The following is a 10,064-nucleotide window of genomic DNA, read 5'->3' as shown; positions in this document are numbered from 1 at the left end:
TAAAGCTGCTTGCCAGGCATTTGAGCATGGCCCAAACCTCTGTAACCAAACACCCTCAGAGCAGGCCCAGGGCACTCCCAGGCAGCCTGCTGGTATTTTCCATCCACAGTAAGGCAGAGAGAGAGAGAGCTGAGAGCCAAGTGGCTGTACAATGCCTGGGTGAGATCAAATAGGATTTAGCAGGCATAAAGTGCCCCTACATCTGGCCAGTTCAGGTGGGTGGAGCATTTCGAAGCTCCAGGAGTGGGTGGTAGGTATGGAAATAGTCGCATTCTAAAATCCTGTGCTGACCACTTGAAGAAAAACCCTGCTAGAGAAATAAATGTAACCATTTGCAAACTTAATCTAGAAAGGCCTTAAGAAATTGTTAAAAGAAAGGAAGCTTTTTCTTACAAAATACATTCACCATGTTTTATATTTTATTTACTTATAGGAGTTGGTATTACTAATTTTGCTTCTATGCTTCAGCCATCTCTCTTCTTTTTTCTTTTTTCTTTTTAAAATATATTTTATTGATATTTTACAGAGAGGAAGAGAGAGAGATAGAAAGTTAGAAACGAAACATCGATGAGAGAGAATCATCGACAGCTGCCTCTTACACACCCCCTACTGGGGATGTACCCACAACCAAGGTACATGCCTTTGACTGGAATCAAACTTGGGACCTTTCAGTCCGCAGGCTGAAGCTCTATCCACTGAGCCAAACTGGTTTCGGCAGCCATCTCTCTTTCTCCCTCACTGAAAATGCTGTGATTTGGTAGCCTCAGAATCTGTGTTTCTTTTGTGCTTCATTGTTATTTCCTATGAAGACAAGGGGCATTCAAAATATGTATCGTTATTGAACGTTGAAAACATAACAGTAAAAATTGTTACATAAAAAGATTTCTTTCAGATACAAAAGTCTTGAAAAAGTGTGAAAAACATCCACTTCCATTCTGCACTCACGATCTGAACTTCCTGTCCACTTTCTCGAGGTTGACTCCTAAAATTTAGTCATGGTAGAGTCATTGTGGGTCAGTTCAACTCCTTTTCCATAGACTTTAACATGATGACTACCCACTGGAACTTACTCTCTTCATTTCCATTCTTAGAATAAGCCTGGAATCCTGAAGGGCAGAATTTGTTCTCAGACTTGCATGTTATCCTTGTTCATGCACTGCTCTCTGAGTACACAGGGTCTCGAGGCCCCTCCCAGGATTTAGAAACCCCAATATTCCCACAGCATCCACATCACAAGCCCTCCAACCTGGCATGTACTCCTTCCAGAATACTCACCCAAGCATAACATCCAAATATGTCTTCACTTAAACTATTGTGGATTGTTTTTCTTTAAAAGTGGGAAACAGGAAATGAAGGGGACTAGACTATGCCACCACAAAAATATACCACTTTGGCATAAAGATTATTTTAAACTAAAAACAATTGAGAAAAAACAGACACCAGAGAGCTCTTCCCTCCGTTTTTTTTAAATCTAAAAGTAGGGCATAAATTCCCCTGTGAAGGAATCCCTGCCCTCTCCCATATCAAGAAGAGGATCATCAAACATGGAGACAGCACTTAAATAAGTCTGCATAAACAAGCCTTAATAAATAACCCCTTAGTCTTAGCTAGTTTGGCTCAGTGGATACAGCGACAGCCTGTGGACTGAAGGATCCTGGGTTCAATTCTGGTCAAGGACACATGCCCAGGTTGTGGGCTCAGTTCCCAGTAGGGAGTGTGCAGGAGACAGTCAATCAATGATTCTCTCTCAACATTGATCTCTCTCTCTCTCTCTCTCACTCTCTCTCTCTCTCTCTCTCTCTCTTTCTTCCTCTCTGAAATAAATAAAAATAAGTAAATAGCCGAAACCGGTTTGGCTCAGCGGTAGAGCGTCGGTCTGCGGACTGAAAGGTCCCGGGTTCGATTCCGGTCAAGGGCATTTACATTGGTTGCGGGTACATCCCTGGTTGGGGGTGTGCAAGAGGCAGCTCGTCGATGTTTCTCTCTCATCGATGTTACTAGTTCTCTATCTCTCTCACTTCCTCTCTGTAAAAAATCAATATAATATTTTTTTAAAAAAGTAAATAACCCTTAGCTACCATTAAATTTTTCCATATATTTACCTTAACATAATTTTGTCTAGTCACTTCTCCAGAATTTATTGCTTTTGTTAAAATGGTATCTAAGTCCTCTAAGCCTAACTGATTCTTTGTTTTCATTTCTTTTCTGTGGAACTCCTGTATAAATAAAATAAAAAATAAAAATTTTGTGTCTTTTCTCTTGTTAATATGTTTTGTTTTATTTTTCAGTTAAATTTACATGCCCCAGGTCCAGATCCTTTTTCTCCCCTGCAGAAATAAGAAGAAAAATACATTCATCTAATTTTTGTTTCTCAGGCATGGATCAAATTCAGAACTTTTCATTTGCCATGATAACAGAGCTAACACAGGAATAAAGGAAATGAAAGAAGAAACAATGGCTTTGAGGTTTTCAAGAGCTAAAAGTAGAAGTTGTGGAAGACATGTTCATGTTCTGGCTTCAGGGACTTTTCTGATTCAGGATGTCCCCTCCTCATTAAATGGCCGTATCAGAAACTAGAAAGCTTCATTTTATAACACATAAATCCATTGCTTTAGTGAGTTTAATACAAAACATTTGAATCAGTACTTTCCTAATTTTAAAGTCCTACAAAAATGTCAGTTCATGCTCCTAATTTGACTTTTTTCTTATTAGATTGATTTATTGGTACTTTATCTTTCTGAGGTTTTCAACTACAAAGCATCATTTTCTGCCTCGGAGCCCAGGCACACAAGTTGAAGAGCATTACAGAAATTCTAATATCCATTCTAAAGCTACAAGGCAGTGGTGAGGAAGCCACTGCCTTTCAGTCACATAAGGAAGCCTAGGCCCCTGGAGTCCCATTTCATGGATTCTGAACACAGTATTCTTGACTAACAGCTAAGTCAGGTCAATCCTGCTTGAGTGGTGGCCTGAGGCCCTGGCTTCATTCCCCACCACTTGGGCCATAGCTCCTGACCAAGAAACAAGCACCTGGCATTAGGTTTTCCCTTGTCTGGTAAGCCAGGACACCTGGCTTCTGTATTCTTGCTTCTGGGATAAATGTGCCTACTCAGAAATCAGTAAAAACTAACATCATTATTACCACTTGGTTTTACATGTGTCATTTCTCCAGGTAACGAGACAGTGCATACAGTCATAGAGTGATTTCTATTTTTATGAAATTCAGTACAGCAAACCTTTGTTCATTCTCTACTCTGTCAATGGCATGGGTCTAGAATCTGTAGGGATAAAGAAAACGCTGACAAGCATCTAACAGGGAAAACATTCCCTGACTTTAAGGATCTTGCACTCTATGGAAAATTCTCAGAGCACTGCATCTGAAGGACAAAGGTGACTCTTACATATGTTTCAAAACAATTAATCATTGAAAAAGAAAAAACAGGACTAGACCACTTTAAGATCCTTCAGAGCTTAAAATTAAATGTTGCTTTCTGTATGGTTGACCTCTAAGGCAATCAGAATAAGACATAGAAAGCTACCGATTGCTGCTAAATTTAAATCATTTTTCCAAAATGGGTTTGCCAAGATAAAAGGAAGTGTTTTCTGTGGTGAAGGGAAGGTGAATGGGAGGGAGTGTTGAACTCCCAAGGAATCACATGTGTCTAGGTTTCTGCGTTTATCCGGCCCTCTGCTTCTGAGAGCAAAGCAGCCAAAAGGCAGAAACTGCAGTGCTCACCTCATCTTGCCACGGGATGTTACATTCTTTCAATGAACAATAAGGTGCAAAGGTTCAGGGAGAGTGAGAAGTCTGACCTGAAGCTATTTTTCCACTACTTATCATTTTTGACAGTTACCAGAAATCAAGAGAAGGGATTTTCTTGTCTTATTAATTTCTAATCTTAAAGTTCAGGGGGTTAGTCTTTCTCAAGATTAGGATGCACTAAATACATCCGGAGGAAAGGGTGCAGTGCATTTTCTGAGAACACTGTCCAGATATGAACTCTCTCCTTTTATTCAGGATATCAGAGGAAGGGGCAGGAGAGGGGAGGAGAGTTCAGTCACCTCAGCTCAGAGCGGATGCTTCAGTAAGCGCTTTATATCGCTTCCACCCGCAACTGGGCAGTAGCCATACTGGTGATGGAACTCAGTCCCAGCACAGAGCCCACGTCCCAGCCAGCGGCCATAGGACCCCACGCAGCTATAGACAGCCCCCCAGAACTGCCTTGGATGACTTGTTACTACCAAGTGGGAGCGTGCACTCCTGGAAGATCCCTAAAGTGAATGCAAAAAGGGCTCTAGAAGCACACTTCTGGCTGAACTTTAAATATCAGAGAAATAGTTGCAATGTCTCAGAAGGGATAGATAAGCTGATCTTCCCGTTTTAACCTGTCTCATGCTGTGATTTCTCTAGGCAGTTGCATGGAAATCATATTTCTCCTCTTTAGAAATTGGTGGTCTCCTGCTGCTTCTTTTCTCGTGGCAGACCTTATGACCTGATATATGGACACCTTGATGAGCCACTGTGGCTAGAGCATTTGATGCCGGCACAGAAATCAGCTCCTTCAGAGGCAATAGGTACCGAGGGCAGAGAGGGGCCCCACAGCTCCTGCTGCCACGGAAATAACTCAAGTCAGAGACAGTTCCCACCACCCCACCCCAGCAGCCCAATCACACCAAACAGGAGCACCTCCGAGCTTATAGTCCTTCAGAAAAGGGGTTTCCACCATTCACTCTCTCTGACCTGAAAATAAAGCACTTCTGTGAGTATGTACTATATCCAGAAAAGAGGCTTTTGGAAGGAGGGTGACTTATACAAGAAATACTGCTACTGCAATCCTATATAATAAACAGGTAATATGCAAATTGACCCTCAAGCCCTGACACAATATGGCCGCCCCCATTTGGTTAAAGATAGCCTCCACAAGATGGCCAGCAGGGGAGGGTAGTTATGGGGATCAGACCAGTAGGAGAAGGCAGTTGGGGGAGACCAGGCTTGGAGGAAAGGGCAGTTAGGGGCAACCAGGCCAACAGGGGAGGGCAGTTGGGAGCAATCGGGGCCATCAGGGAGCAGTTAGACTTTGATTAGACTGGTAGAAGAGTGGTTAGGAGGTGATCAGGCTGGCTGGCAGTCAGGCGAGCAGTTGGGAGCCAACAGTCCCAGATTGTGAGGGGGATGTCCCAGATTGGAGAGGGTGCAGGCTGGGCTGAGGGACACCCCCTCCCCGCCCAGTGCATGAATTTTATGCACCAAGCCTCTAGTAAGAAATAAATAAAGTACTTCTAGGTTTTTATATAAATTCAAACTGTATTTAAGAAACTGTTTCCCACCCCCTATCCCCCCAATATCTTGTCCACAGTGGAGACAGAGGCCATAGGCCAGCCACTGGCTATCTGTGGGAGGAAACTCCAGAATTTGCAGTTATTGTTCCTTGTCCTCATATTACCTCTACCTCTTGCTAGATATGCACATTCCCGTATCTCCAAACCCCACCAGAAGCACTATTCGCTGTAAGATCTATGATAAGTCAGTTGACCTCTCTGTGCCTCGTTGGGGAGAGAGCTACAGAGGGTGATCTGAAGATCCCTGGCACCTGTGCCTGGTCAAGGTTTAATGATTCTGGCAGTCCTTAATATTTCAAGAAGTGGTTTTTAATGCTTTGTGGAAATGGTTGAGTCACACTGGGATGATAATTTTAAGATGAGGTTGGAGTATACTCATATCTCTTTAATAAGATTGGATTGAGGAATGAGGATCAGGAATGCAATGTGGTGTGGGTGGGAAAGCGAAATCAGAGTGCAGTGATGGCATATCCTCTGCCCACAGACAAGATTAGGCAAATTCCCAACACTTGATGAATGATCCGCTGCCATCGGAAACATGACTCTTCCCTGAAGAGCTGCCTATCCTCTGTTTGGCAGGAGCCTCAGAGCAGCGACGCCGGTGGTTTGCTCAGTCCCTGGGTGAGTCAGCACCGACCGGGGGGTTGACAAGCGTGGGAACAGAGACCGACAAGGTGAAGGCCGGGTCTGTTAGGCTGATGATCACCCGGACACATTCCAGAAGGCTTGCTGTAGACACCCATGAACAAAATGTCCTAAAACTAACCCTTGAACCCTCACTTGCAAAGCCTGCAGTGAAGGGCCTTGGGACATCCTAGGGGTGGATCCGCCCACCCTGGATGGGGTCACAGGCAGCTGTAGGCACTGCCAAGAAAAGGACACGGGAAATTCCCAGGAGATAAGCAAGTGTGAAGCAAAGAAGGGCCGCATCTTTGGAATTTTCTTTCAAAAGTCAGGGCTCAGGGGTAGGGGAGTATCTGATCTGATGAGAACTATCCCAGACAGGCCTTCCTCCCTGCTCAGTGGGAGAGGGTCCCTGGGTTGCCTCTGAGAAGCTCCGCTGAGCAGGGTGGCAGCTTCCCCAGGTTCTCTCCAATTGGCTGGGTCTCCCAGGCACCAGGTAACCTCAGATCTTATAAAGCAACAGGGTCGGACCACTCTAGACCTGGAGTCCCCTTCCCAGTTCCCACGAATGTGGAAAACTTCACTGGGAGTTTGTAAATACAAATACTATTACTTATAAAAGGTTGTTCTAACATATTTAAAACATAAACTCCCCCATCCTTAGTTCTATTTCCCTGAAGACCCATTTTTAAATAGTTCTGATGTAGGTCTTCTACATCATAGACCTAATCCATATGTGTGCGCCTGTGTTTCTGGCCTTATCAGCTTCAAATAATAGTTTCCAACCGTGAAAGGTGTGGGGATTCAGTGCACTGCCCTACCTCTCAGATATCTGCATTTCACCTTCCTGTTCTTATGAGTTACAGTGACATTGTAAGATTTCTAATTTTAAGGTCTCTCATGGTTCCATGTATAATTTTAATATGCACAAATTCTTATCTTCAGCTTCCAACATTATCAACCTGCTTCCCATCCTGTAAGATGAGGAAAGCAGCTCACGGCCTACAACCTTGGCCCCCCACCCTTTCCTCTTCCCTGCTTGTCTCCTGACTAATATCATCCAGGCTTGTAACCTTTCGCACTCTGTTCTGTAATTTTAAATTCGTTTTCTGTACTTTGTCTATAGCTTGACTTTAAAAATTGAAAACCAATAAGACATATTCATAATATATAAATAGTAATTGCAGAATCAAGACCCATAAACATGGAAATGTGATTTTGTTACCATAATATGCATTCAAAAAATGCTTGAAAATGGGTTTCCTTTACTTACACTCCTATTTTTCTAAGTCATGTCACATTTCAATTTGCTTCATCTTATCATGACTTCAGAATAATTTTTTCTTTCCTTTATTGTGATTGATAGAATAAACATGCATGTACCTTTCTACATACCTAAGATCGTTCAGATTATTAAACATATTTTTTCAATCAATGTTTTTTTAATCACCACCTTCTGTCTTCCCTGTTCTAATTTGGGCCAATTGTTTCCTAGGCCTGTTTTACAGCTAACAACTTGAAAACTTTCATCTTATTCCTGCGGCAGTTTTTTCTGTTTATTAGATTACATTTCCTGCATCCCTACGTCATTCCAAGGAGAGTAAATAGGAGCAGTTTTCTGGGTCATTATATACCTTACTCTGCATTCATTCTTAAGTAACAGGTTGCTGGCTATAAATTTAGATTCAAAATAATTTTTCTGAGAATTTTAAAGTCTTATTCCATTGTCTTCTAACACCAATGCAAAGAGTGATGACAGCCGAAATCGGTTTGGCTCAGTGGATAGAGCGTCAGCCTGCGAACTGAAGGGTCCTGGGTTCAATTCCGGTCAAGGGCATGTTCCTTGGTTGCGGGCACATCCCCAGTAGGGGGTGTGCAAGAGGCAGCTGATCAATGATTCTCTCTCATTGATGTTTCTAACTCTCTATCCCTCTCTCTTCCTCTCTGTAAAAAATCAATTAAAAAATATATTTTAAAAAAGTGATGACACTTTTTTTCAGGTATTCTATTAATTCTCTCCACAAGCTTTATACTAGGAATTTTTTCCCCCCAACAGAATAGTTCTTGGCACATGGTGAATATTTTTCTTCTGAAAATATTTTTTTTTAGTTCAGGTAAATTATCTTTTCTTATTTATTTGATTCTTCATCTCTGTTCTGTCAACTTGGATTAGTTACATAGTAATAGTTTTCTAGATCTATCCTCCATCTCAACTTCTTTCTGATAGCTTTCCTTTCTGTCATTCTCTATGTTCTGAGCTATTTTTTTCAATTTTATCTTCTCTATTACTTATTTAGTTTTTAGCTGTATCAATGACTCAAGTCTATTAATTTTTAAAAATCATTTGGGGAACCAATGTTCAATATTTCAAGGGCTCTTTCATGTTCCTCCTTGCTTCCTTTTTTAGTAGCTACTCTTCTTGTATAGACACACCATCCCCTCAAATCTCTCTGTGGAGTAATTCAGTGTTTAATGCCTTCCCTCTTTCTTTTACCTTTTTGTCCCATGGATAGTTGCTTGTTCACACATTTTGGTACTTCTCATTTACCAAATATTTGATGATCCTTCATTAATCATCATTTTAAAATATATTTTATTGATTTCAGAGAGGAAGGAAGAGGCAAAGAGAGAGATAGAAACATCGGTGATGAGAGAGAATTGTTGATTTGCTGCCTCCTGCACACCCCACATTAAGGATGGAGCCCGCACCTGGGCATGTGTAACCCAGGCATCCAACCGTGACCTCCTGGTTCATAGATCGAGGCTCAGCCACTGAGCCCTGCTGGCTGGATGATCACTAATTTTTTAACAAACAAAAAAAACACACAAACATATTATGTAAATATTTCCTACTTTAAAAAAATAGTATAGTAAACACCCAAATACCCACCATCCAGCTTAGAAATAAAACTTTATAAACATGATTAAATCTCAGGGGCATAGAAAGGGAGTGGACTGATAATTCTCAGGGGGGAAAAAAGTATAGGGGGGGGGGGGTGCAGGAAGAGACTGGACAAAAATCGTACACCTATGGATGAGAACAGTGGCGAGGAGGTAAGGGCAGAGGGTGGGGTGGGAACTGGGTAGAGGGGAGTTATGGGGGGGAAGGAGAAACTATTGTAATAATCTAAACAATAAAGATTTATTAAATTTAAAAATCTAAAAATAAATAAAAAGTTATATATATATAATTAAAACTTGTGATTACCATCACCACCCAAATTTTCTTCATTCAGTTCTGAGCACAGCATTGCAGGGGCCCTGGCAGCCCCACAGCTGGGAGGCACTTCTTCGGGGTACTTTGTCCTAGGGTGGGCACAGACCTAAATGGCACCTGGCCATCAAAACAGGACTGATGTGGGGCTTGAGACAGTGGGATGGCCTGGAACAGGTAGTGTCTTGGCATGATACTCACCCAGTTGGATGGACTCAAATAAAGGAGGAAAGGCCAAATGGGATGCTAAGACATAATAGCCACTGGTTTTAATGACTGAGAACTGGGATAATGTTGGCATGGGGAGAACAGCATTTAGTCAAATGCATGTTAATCAGACTGCCTTGTGAACCCAGGAGTAGCTTCTGAATGTCCAAAGAGACACAGAAGCAAGGAACGGTATCCAGAGTGTCTGTCAGGAGAAGCAAGCCCCTTCATAAGGCAGGATCCAGAGCCCAGAGAGAAGTGACAACAGCTGGGCTGGCTCCAAGTCCTAGAGAGAAATACTTGTAGGCAGAAAACAAGAGTGGGAGATGGGCTTTCAGGCATAGGGAGCAAATAGGCTGCTAGAATTTGGAATCAAGATATGCTTAGGTCTGAGAAGTAAGGATGAGCTTGGCCAGTCCAATGACAAGAATAAAGATGAGCACTAGCCAGTTTGGTTCAGTGGATACAGCGTTAGCCTGCTGACCAGAGTCCTGGGTTCGATTCCTGGTCAAGGGCACAGACTTTAGTTGCAGGCTCCTCCCTAGTCCAGGCCCTTGTTAGGGATCATTCAGGAGGCAACCAGTCGATGTGTTTCTCTCACATTGATATTTTTCTCTGTCTTTCCCTCTCTCTTCTGCTCTCCCTAAAAAATAATGAAAAAATATCCTCGAATAAGGAT

Source organism: Pipistrellus hanaki (genome assembly GCF_964339955.1).
Source record: "Pipistrellus hanaki genome assembly, chromosome: 7".
In the NCBI taxonomy this organism is placed as follows: Eukaryota; Metazoa; Chordata; class Mammalia; order Chiroptera; family Vespertilionidae; genus Pipistrellus; species Pipistrellus hanaki.
This window is presented reverse-complemented; position numbering follows the sequence as displayed.